Source organism: Solea solea, chromosome 1, assembly GCF_958295425.1.
Source record: "Solea solea chromosome 1, fSolSol10.1, whole genome shotgun sequence".
NCBI lineage: Eukaryota > Metazoa > Chordata > Actinopteri > Pleuronectiformes > Soleidae > Solea > Solea solea.
Window position 1 is genome coordinate 14,899,315 of NC_081134.1, and position 12,142 is coordinate 14,911,456.

At 39.0% G+C, this 12,142-nt stretch overlaps 1 protein-coding gene across 5 annotated transcripts in view; it reads right to left on the reverse strand.

Annotated features, from left to right (window-relative positions):
* Nucleotides 1-12,142, reverse strand: part of st18 (ST18 C2H2C-type zinc finger transcription factor) — a 39,933-nt gene that overhangs the window by 23,417 nt on the left and 4,374 nt on the right. The window contains exon 1 of one of the 5 annotated variants that reach the window (XM_058644794.1): nucleotides 7,213-7,495. The exons of the other annotated variants lie outside the window; for them this stretch is intronic. The gene's annotated coding sequence lies outside the window, so the exon portion shown is untranslated. Of the gene's footprint in view, nucleotides 1-7,212; nucleotides 7,496-12,142 lie in introns of those variants that run through there. 5 annotated transcript variants of the gene reach the window in all.

Here is a 12,142-nt window from a genome sequence, read left to right on the forward strand (position 1 = left end):
ATATATATTGTATGTGAAAACGATTCTGCCAGCATTTTATGAGCATTCCTCTGTCTGATGGAGATTTCTGGATTCATGCAGACACCCTCAGAAATCTTGAAGTCAACTGCGATTGCAGATATAACAGCCTCACAGCTACCCTGACGGCCAAGCAAAGTGTTTGTGTCTTTTGCCAAAGAGTACTTTTATAGAGAAGCGTATTGGCATCTTATCACTTCTCCAAGACAGAAATGCTTCAATAAAAGAACACAGCTAACAGAATTCTTAACAGACAATTAGAAGCCTGGCTAGCTACTATCGCTTCAATGATTTGTTATGATGGCATACCTACAGGGGAAACTTGTTATTGGACGTAGTTAGCAAGAGGCCCATAAAAGAGTCAGATGGTGACACCTTTGCCGAGGTGATTTATGAATCTTGTAATCGCTTTCCAAAGTCATCCCAAAGCCTTCCCTCTAAATTGAGTTCATCTGGAGCTGGACCACACAAAGGCACCAAGACCAGACTGTTTCTTCTGACATCAAAGAGCCAATTTTGGGTTTTTGACCAAATTTCTGGTGCTCTTGGTTCTCTCGTCATATGAAAGGGGCCATGATGATTTGCTATTTTATTCATGAATTTCAATCCAATTATGGACACTTAAATATTGAGACAAATAAAAAATCAAAATCTGTATCTTATTGCAATCCACCCTGCATCAAAAACCGAGTCAATGGAGCTGCAGACAATTCATCCACTGGCATGTTTCCAATCTGCTAAATCACTCTCGTGTTAGTTTCAATCTTTGAATTTTGTATGAAAATGGTTTTTCAAACCTGTCTAATTTGGGGACAGGTGTTTGGGGGGAAAAGAAGTTCCAGACCGGGTGTAACAAAGAGCAGAGTAATCCTGCTCATTGTTCCTGCCCAAGGAGGCCCTTTCATGTAGGAGGTCGTATGAATGCAACCAGGTGGTCTGCAATTTGGAGAAAAACGTAGTAACCGTTCCAGCTAATCCCCCGTCACAAAAGGCAGGTCTCCAGTGCTCTGGGGCTCTCAGGGGCAAAGGGAAAAGTTTACCTCGAACACACTGTGTCTGAAAGGAGTCAGGGACTCGAGCAGTGATTCCTAATCAGATTGCGCTGAAGTGAACAGCTCGCATGGCAGCTGTAGTTTTCCCAGGGTTAATTACCTTTCACTGCTCTCTCTAAATGAGTCAGCTGTTCCTGTCATTAAACAACTCCACTCTATCTCTGCTCCTCTGTCCTCCACACACATGTGCACGTGTACACACACATGCAGACCTCTGTATACCGCCCAGCATTCTTAATATTTTTTGAAAGGGGTTCCAACAAAAGTTTCCTGAAACGTTAATTATTTCGATATTAGAGCGACTCAGATCAATTTACTTCTAAGTCAGTGGCGACTGAAATTGAGGTCTTCTTATTTACACCACTGAAGGCAGTATTCCCAATGCACTTCCCCTACAATGTTAAAGGAAAATAATACCAATCTGTCAAGGTCATATTCTAAACAGCCCCTTTGGTACTAATTGAGAATATATATAGGAAGCAAACATGTTCACATATGCACACAAACGCAGGCAAAAGCCTGAACACACAGACACGCGCATCACGTACACACACACACATACAAACACAGAGTCCAGCTCTGATATAGTCGTGCTGTCATCAATTCTGAACAATCTGTCTGCTTACTGAGCTCAGTGGCTCGGGATTGTTGGGGGAGTTTTAAGTGATTTTTGCCACTGTATGGTAAAATCCCTTGGCCACCTGGATTACAAACTCTAGTCCTTTAACTCATGCCAGTATAAATCCGTGTTAACTCGGATTTACCTCTGGCATATGAATTCTCAATCTGCGTAAGCTTTGTTTGGAATGAGCCGAACATAAGTATTTCATGCACTAAGGATGCCCAGTGGTGAATTCCTAATTCTGTGAAACACTCAGTGGGAGACACTTCAGGACTAAATCACTTATTAGGATAACTAGAAAAGCCTTAAGCAGTGTTTTAGTACACTGAAGAGGTGAGATGCACATTTGCCGATCACAATCAGGCGGAAGTGTGCAACGCTGCGCTGCAAAATCCATGTAACCATGGCAATGGATGTAAACTCAGAGCTGTGCACTGTGGTCAAGAGTTTAATCAGATTCCTTATACTAAGATTTTTGCTTTGCTTATTGTCAGACAAACATGATTTGCTCAGTTGTTCAAACATGAGCCCTGGTCTGCCTCCAAAGCGATCATGATAAAATATAATATGGTGTGAGCAGCCTGGAGGATCTAAATTAAGTATTATCCAATATCCATACGATCTCTTACACTCAACACAGAGAGAGAGAGAGAGAGAGAATTCTGGGCTAGCAGAGTTAAGCCAGACTATTTTGTACTTAAAAGGTTAGCAGGGCTGTTTTGTGAGTTTGATCCATGCTTGCCAAATCAGCAGATGGTCCATGAATATGATTATATGCATCAATAAAAGAAGTAATCTTTAACAAAATGTAAATGTATATTAAGTCCAGGGTTTAATATACGCAATGGAGTTTAACCCAGTTTAAAGTCTGACAGTAGAGCATGATAAGCTAATGCACTTACATTTTTTTTTTGAGAGAGAGAGACAGATAGAGAGATTCAAGCACTGTGTAAAAAAAATATCTATTCACTTTTAAGTTAGTATCTGAACAGAGTAGCCATCTATACAAACTGAATAAAGGTGCCCTTCTCTTGCGCTTTCATTCTCTTCTCTGCTATGAATTTTAGTGCTTCTTAATTTAATTTCTTGTATGATTCAAGCTCGACTCAAGGCTCGACAACAGACTGAGTAGCCACACTTTTAACAGATACAGGCACTGACCGAAAAAACAACAACAACAACAAACCGTAACCCTTTAATGAAAGAAAAGCAGTTTGGCTCCATTACAAACTGATATTAAGTTCAAGTCCAAGTACGAGGCAAGAAAGTGGCTCGAGGAGAAGAAATGGAGCGACGACTTTTGGCAGCTATTTTAAAGTTAAGAATTGGTCAAGTAAACTGCGATGATCCTCATCTGAGTCACGCGTGGAAAAAAGCATCGGTGTTATTGACCCTTCTCTGAATCTATTTATGTGGGTCTGAGCGTTACACAGCACAGCACATCTTCACCACACTGACAAACACAATCACTTGTCTCCTCCATCTAAATGCACTGTTAACATGTCTGACAGGGCAGAATGGCGAGCTCGACTTACCATGCCCCCCTTTAGCCTTTGTTTTTCATCTCATAGTGACATCGGGGAGGAGACGGAGCAGAAGAATATCGAGGTGGGGTACAGGGTAGTCCAGAGTCTCGCTGCTGAGAGAGTGTGTTTGGTTGGTATGTTAGTGTGTGTGTGTGTGTGTGTGCGTGTGTGTGTGTGCAGGGACACTGTGATATTCACCCCAAACGCTAAGCTTTTTTTCCTTTTTTTGTAGCCTTTGTGTCATTCACTTAACAACCAATCTCATTAGCTGCTGGGCTACAATGGGCTGAATTATTTTCTGTGTAAATACACCACATGGTGATCTTCAAGGTAAGATCTCACAGGGTCTTTTTTTAGTCACAAAGAAGATAGATAGATGCACCCAGAAAATAAATTAGAGTTGACTATTGGAGAGAACCACATGATATCTTATTTATTAGTTAATAATTGAATTATATATATATATACATATGTTGAGGTAAATTATATGACAAGAAGTAATTTATGCAATTGAAACTTCACTTTCAAAATTGTGCTCGAATTTGTTTTTATTTTATTTTTAATTTTAATTATCTTCTCCTGCTGTGCTTACTGGTGCAGAACCATGAAAGCATGTAAAATGTAACTATTGTAAGCACTTGAAGTCATGACAGCTGTCTATAAGCATCAGGGACATGTCTATTGGCCAACTTGACCCTTGTTAGAAAACAAAACAAATACAAAAAGAGAATACTGCAGCCTGGGACTGACGAGCCGGGTCACTGGAGATTTTCCAGACAAACGCCACACAGGGGAAGGGAGGGGAGGGGAGGAAGAATAAAAAGGACAGGCTCAGAATCTCATTTTAACAGACCGCACACAATCTGGGCTCCCACAGAACTATCTCTGCCTGACCGCTTTCTATTTATCCCTTATCAGTGTTTACCAACCGCTAGTTTTCTTTCATTCACACTGTGAGGCAGTTCTCTTACTATCAGTCAACAGCTGACACTGTGGAACAGCCTCAAAGGCAAGAGGAAGGGATCAAAACTAAACCAAAGCTGTTTAAACAATACAACAGAGGAAATAAATTCATAAATCCTAATTCTTCCCAACCCACAAGGGTATAAGCAGATCCTTTATAGTTAGGCCAACAAACAAAACCACAGCCAATGAGGTACATTACAATCAAGGTAAATTCTGAAATATATTTAGAAAAAAAAGAAAGGCGGAAAAAAATCCCATGTAATATTAATTGGGAACATTTCACAGTCTCGCCCTGTCAAACGAATATAAGAATTAACTAAAAGGTTTTGTTGTTGTTTTTTTCCTGTTATGAATCCCACCTTATTCACATTTTACATATTGTTTTCTTTTAAGTAATACCAGGAAAATATGAGTAACATAACACAATCCTAATTTTAAATTTTCTCATAATCATCACCAATTATCATCAGTCATCATCATAATTACTATTAGGATCAGTCCACTAACAAGGAAATATTCAATTTAAATGAAAAGTATCAGGCTATATATACTATAATTATTTTTAAAGAATTATGTTATCTAGAATTTCACATACTGAGTCCTCTATTACAATATTTAATTTATAATAGGACCAATTTCAATTAGTAGTTCCTGACATTATATTGATATACAAGTTAAATTACAAAAGCTACTTCATGTAACTGGAAGAAAAATATAATAATTAAATGTGAAAGGTATTGTTCGCAATGTTGCTTTACATTTTTGGATTCATAAACAGCACAGCTTTTCTGGAATACTGTTCAAAAGTTAAGTAATTAATTACATTTATCCTTTCACCAGCTGCTCGGCAGCAGATGGATCATTTCTGAGACCTTGTTGAATTAAATCCACATAATTCATTTTCCTGGATTAACTAACCGAAGTTTGGAAAAACAGGTAACATGGTGCGTTTTAGACTGACGTGTACGCAGAGACTTTTCTATTTATTTATTTTTGTGTGTGTGTGTCATTCTGTTGTTTACATTGTGTGCACCCGACGGCAATTTGCTTCAAATTAAATCAAGCAATTTCATTATTTTTTTAACAATAAGATCTCAGAGCTTGAATAACTTTATTTTTTTAATGTATGTTTTGTAAATAAATGGAAGTAAATAGAAATCAAATTTTCCATCGCAGACATTTACGGTGCATTGCAACAACGCAAACAAGTTTGTGAATCTGGTTTTGTAGGGCAGCAGGTACCATGGACAGTTCCTGGAGGTGAACAGCAGTGACATTCATGTGTTGTGTAGCAACTAACATCCGTGTCCTTTGAAGAGGAGGGTGTGGAGCAGGGAGGAATAAAGCCTTTTACTTATCACTACTTTACCACACATCCCTGTCTGCACCGCTATTGTGAGGAGCACAAAGTGCAGAAGAGTAAACTTTGTGACCTCATGTCTCCTATACCTTCACGAGTAAACGTACTGTATCTAAATAGCTTATATACTTTTCAAAGGATTATCATCGTGTGACACCGTTACACGGTGCTGCGTTATCTAATGTCCTTTGTTGCTCTTTTCATGTTTATTAAGAGATGGGAGCTGACTGAAATAAGCTGATGGGGTTGTGATTAAATGGAGGCTAACGGGCAGAGTGACAACTGGCATTTCAGTTTATTTCCACACACGTTTTTGTTTTTTTACGGAAATTCTTCGACCCATAAGATTTACCAGCTCAATCACATATAATTGAGTATAATGTCTGTGGAAGACATGCCGAAAGATATATCACAATGGTATATGCTGTTAGTTTACATTAATATTAAACGACATAAACTACAAAATCTGCAGCATCCTCTAACATAAAAAATCTTACCTTTGTTTCAGAATGATTACCTTAAAGTTAGGTCATACACACAGAGAGATTCTGAGCCATTAGTGAGCTGCAAGTTACTGGTAAATGATGAACTTTTCTGACTAGCATCCATCCTCCTAAATCAATAGTTGCCCTGGAGACTGTCGAGTGCTTTGGCCCCATAGAATTTGTTCAAAGCTGAGACTGGCTCACATATAACACAAAAGTTCACGGTTGACTGTATTACTGTCACACACCACATTCAGCGTTAGCTGACTTAGCTTCAGTAACTTGAATCACTTTACCACACTTATGATGTAAAGAATTATAGAAAGGAAAAAAAAGAAAAAAAGGCATGTACCACTGTGTAGTTCAGATGTAATTAATTTGTACAAATATAAGATTTAGTCAAGGGCTAAAACACAAAAGATGATTTGATTTTTTTTTTTTTGTGCTGTCATACTACATTCAAATATAGCATGTAGTTTTTCAAACTTTAACAGTGTTACAATGCAAATTACAGACAGCCACAACAGACAGGATGCAATAAAATACTTGACTTACTGTTCAAATATATTATTGGAGCACAGAGTCAATGTTTAAGTGCATTAGGCTCAGTGGTCTTGTATGTACAGCTGTTACTGTCAAAGCCACAGGCAACCTGACAATGCTTTGTCTCTGCATACAATACAAACATGTGTTCTTCTAAGACGGGCTTGTACCACACACAGTACTGTGGATTTAATTTAGGTAGACGGTATCACATGCTGTCGAAAATAGGTCATATATCTAGAGAAAAGATGTTATTTAATCCTCTCAAACTGTCTAAAACCTGGACAGAAGCTAGACGTACTTCCCAGCAAAGGTTTTAAGAACACTTTACCAGTCAAACCGTGATCATCCCTGGGACACAATTTTTTAAATGCCCCCCCTGACATAGTTTAAAACAAATAGCAGCAAAAATCAGAACAGAATCATGAACAGAAAGTTTAACAGCTGAGCAGAATCTAAGTAAAAAAAAAAAATCATAGTTACTAACACACATTTCAGCTCCTGTTTCCAGTTGAATATGACAGCATCTAACAGGACGAGCTCAAAGGCTTATCGTTCACAACTGCGATGCAGAGTATCAGTGATGATAAATGCTGACCAAACTGACAGTATATTAAATATAAAGAACTTTGACACCAACCTAATGCTGTGATCCAAAAAGTTTGATTTTCTCCCAGTGTCTTGATAGCTGAGCCGGTGCTGTGCCTTTGAAAGGTAGTCCCCAGGAATATGACATACTGTGCCTTTGACAGCCTCGAGATAAGCACCTGCGTTCGGCTCCCTTTTTACGTCACACCTCCCCATTCACAGCCCTTCAACATGATGCACATTTGCACATCAACAGCCACCAACCCCCCTCCTCGCTCTACTCCCACATCCGCAAAACACACAAACAGGCACACAAGAAGGCAGATGCGCACTAGCCTCCACTCATGAGCATGTACACTCGTACAGACACATGCACCACAGATTTGTGTGCTCTTAGTGGGAGACACAACATGCGCACACGCACAGACATATACACTCACAGGTGATTTATTTCTTTTTTCTACTCCTTAATCCATCCCTTTTCACATATTGATCCGTTTTCCGTGCGTTTATAAAGAAAACTTTCACTTGCTTTGTCATAGGACCAGGGCATATACCCTCCCAAGCTCCTCATACATCACTCATCATGCAAATGAGAGGGAATGTCACTCCTCAGCAGCAGATGGCCAGGGATGATAACAATGGCTCAACAGACCAGTTTCAATGTCTGCGACTTTATCGCTACGGCAACAACAAAAATAGATGATATGAAATCCTTGTCTGTTAATTTGATTTCCCCCCTTTTTTTTTACTGTTTGTACCTGTCAGCCTGTTTCATTTCTCATGGACAATTTGAATGTAAAAGCTTTTGTCCGAGGCTTCCTGTCACTACAATTCTGGCTATCAGTAAAACGCAGAGACCTGGAAATGATTTTTGGTGACTACGGAAGCCTGCTGCCTAACAGTTATTCAAGTAATTAGGTGTAATTCCTCCCTGTATGCCATGTTAGCCTCCTGGGTTAGCTCATGCGTTCGACAGGCCTGGATAGAGACAGGGAAGAATAAAAGAAGAAAGGGGCCCCAAGAAATCACAAATGCAGATTTTCAAAGACCATCACCCCCCCAGCCCCCAGCCAAAGTGATGTCACCCTGCGTCCTGATGACTCCTGTTCATACAAGCCCCCATAGCAGAGAGTAAACAGTGGAAGCGTTTAGCAAACAGGGCCAGATTACAATGACAAAGGCAACCACACTTCTGGGTGGAGCCTGGGGCGAGAGGGGCAAAAGAGGGGAGGGTGAGATGGTGTGGCTCAGGATTTAAAATAAGTGATACCCATGAGGGGGGCCCCCCTCAATATCTAAGCATAGCCCTTTCCCAGCTGATGGTAGGGGCCACCCAAACACGCTTATCTCTTGGTGATGTCCCCCCAGGTCCCCGGAGACTGACGTGTGAACACAATATGTAATAATAATGTATTTTCAGTTCTTTTTTAGTGTGATTTGTGCATTTGATTATGCAAGGCTAGGGACTTGAGGATGGAGAATATCATTACTTAAGGTTTGGCAGTTGACCATCACCTTGTTTAATGCCTCATTTGAAAGTCTAATTTCTAACTGTCTTCAAGAGCCAATTCATGGCACACAGTGAAAGAGACATACAAAGAGAGTAGACCTGCTCTCCTTCCCCTCTTTTCAGCATTTGTGCCTGATAATCACACACACACACACACACACACCCTTACACAGACACACACACACATATGAAAGTAAAGACTCCTCTATCTAAGCGTCTTATCAAATAACATGTTCTTTGTTTGCTGAAGCAGACAATCTTGCTGGGAGGACACAGCAGCTTGTTATATGGATGATTATTTCATGTCCTGAACTAGACATCAGCGGCAAAAAAAAAACGCGCACACACAAAAAGAATCAACTCATGTTAACGCAGTCTTGACAAATTGTGGGGGAAAAAGCAGCATATTGAATACTACACAACGCCACTCTTCTAAAATGTGACATTTTTTTGGCTCTAACATCTGCTGAAATCCATAAAAAATAAAAAATAAACAGAGAGACCTCATTCAGAGTCGGCATAGGACATAAACTAGTTTTTTTTGTCAAGCTATTTCATCAAATGAAAATGTGGGCATAACTGGAGAGAGCTGATGGAGAAATGAAAGAGGAGTGGGTTGGACAAAATTACATGTCAAACAAAGGTTCACATTTAAAAAGTCCTGCTCATATTTGTAGAAAGTGTTTGATTGCATTTAGAAAGGTATTACAATGGGTCACATCTGTGTCTAAAAGCTTTTTGCATCCTGCCGCAAATTATGTAAGCAAAGTGAAGTGTCACAGCACCCTGTTGTTTTTGAGCACTATACCTTCCTCGTGTAAAACCTACATAAATATGTTGAACTGAATTCTTCTAATGCACTGCAAGATCAAAATGTCAGCAGTATAACTTCAACAAACCCTATCACTCAACACCCCGCCCCACGATTTCAACAAAGCAACGTGACTAATTCCACATGGCAGCCTGTAAAGCCACAACAACAATGCATATTCATACTGTGCCACCGAATGTGATAGATGTGTAAAAATCTATATTAAACTGTGGTTAATTTCAGCGATGAAGCTTTAAGCTCGGTCTAAAATGGCACAAATGTGTCTTTTGGTGGTAGTGAAGCTGTATTGTGCAACCACTTGATGCCGCTTGTTCATCACAGAAAGTCACATAAAAGGAATGAATAAAAAGAAATAAAATAAATTATTTGCATATGCAAATAGCAGGCAGAAAACATATAAGTACATGTTGCTGATATGGCCCCAGGATGTATAAGTAGCTTTATGTTAATGTCAGCAGACAGGAACTATTCTTTTGAAAATACAGTGCATTTTTCATGGGGATCATTATCGACACTGCATGTCACTGCGTCTCAGTTAAAAGGAATGATTAGATTACTTCACAGCAATCCCATTTGGGGCGATTCGTGTGTCACTGTGGGCAACCTTACAACATGTTTATTCACTGTCCTTTGAAGAGACTTCAATAACATTTCGAAATGTTTTACGGACAAATATAGGTTGTTTATTTTTTATATCTTTTCTTACAACAGATATCCTTGGAAATAGAAATAGGAACCCTGGACACACGTATTTGATTTTGTTGTGCAAAACTAGGACTTTCAGGTATACTGTAGTCCTGGTGAACTAAGAGGCCAAATGTGCAAGTTTACCACATGTGACAAAGAACCAAACATGGCCATCTGTGGTGTAAATATCACCCTTAAAGGCACATTGTGTAAAAACAATTATTTTCATTTGGCTAAAAGAAATATGACAAAATAATAGTGTACAACCACCTGATTGTATGAATGTGTTGCTTTTCATTCCATTATGGACCAATATGGACAAACTAAACATCTTTTGATGCTAACTGGAGGCCAGTGCATGAGGTGGAATATAATAAGTGCCAGTACTCCCCTTAGCATTAAGTGTGCATGTCAGTGTGTGTATTATTAAATCATTAGACACTAAATTATAAAAAATCACCGGTAAATAAAACATACCAGAAGATGTTAGTGATGTTCACAACATCTATTTAATTAAATATTTAATCCATACTTAATCCCAAAAAACAACAGCTAAAAACTGGTCTTATGTTACACACTTTGCTAACTTCAGATTACCCTTTCTTTAATTTTAACTTCTTATAGATATTCTTGTTCTTCTTTCAGCTTCTCCCTGTAGGGGTCGCCACAGTGGATCATCTGCCTGCCTTGTTCTTGTTTAACAATAGAAAATGAAAATTCTAGACACTAGAAAACAAACACTACACTCTGAACCTGAACGTCACGTCGTGTACTGTGAGAAATCTGGGCCATAATGAATTGGACAGATAGTAGTCAAGTACCGGCATCTCATAATAGTAAAATTAAGAACGCTCCTGAAGGCATGACTGCAACATGTAACTTCAACAACAAATGTTGCTAAATTTTAATAATAAATTGTGTATATGTAAACAATACTTAAGGTAATCCCGAAAAACACATGGATGAATTAAAATGTTAATTAAAATGAATGAATTTGATAATAACTGAAGGTCTAGATCAACACTGTTCACTTTTATACACCCAGGAAATCAACGTTTGACTGGTCAGTCAATGTCTAGGCATGTATCTGCCTGCAGGTTTAAATTATCCACTCTATCAGTTAAATGAAAAACGCATCATTCATTTGTGGTCAATGCTTGTTCTCAGCTGCCCTCAAATGAGAGAATCTGATTGCTTACATCTAAGAAATCAATGCTTGACTGGTCAGTCGAAGGCTGACTTTTGTAGTTCATGGGCCGTGGACTCATTGTGTTGTGTCATTGAGAGGTTAGGTCCAGATCTGGGTGTCACTGGGGGTTCCCTGCCCATCTTTTCTCCTCAGGCAGGCAGTGAACAATGAAGCAGACACGCCTATAAATGGCAAGATAGGAGCTTGGATGTTAAGCCAAAAATGGGCATCTAAACAATGGTAACAGGTGTGTATAATGCATGCTTTGATAATGACCTTGGTGGCCATAATAGTATGTCTAGACTAACTAACAGGAGGCATTTCAGTCTGGTCTCTGAAGTCCCGTGGGTGCTCAACAGAAAGATTCTGAGGAGCAGATATTGGTTGGAGTTTTGTCATTAAAACTAATAGAAAAATGTCTGACCTGATGTAACCTGTAACTGAGACATTGGAATGAATGAGCAGTATTTTAAAAAAGTCCCAATTGTAATTATTTCTCGGTTTTTACGATATGTATGGGGTTGTATAGTTAACATAATACACCAAAATCATCTTAAGAATTCAGAGACATGCACTTGAAGAAACAGAAGGGGGAAAAAAACGTAATTAATAAGTAGATAGCTGGCAAATTTTGATTGTGCCAGATACAGGAAGCTTGCTGACATGAACTAAAATGCAAATGCCCTTTGAGCAAAACAAAGAAATTGATTATGAAGTAAGTTTCTCCAGCACAAGTAGCTGGCTTTGAGTGATTAATGGGG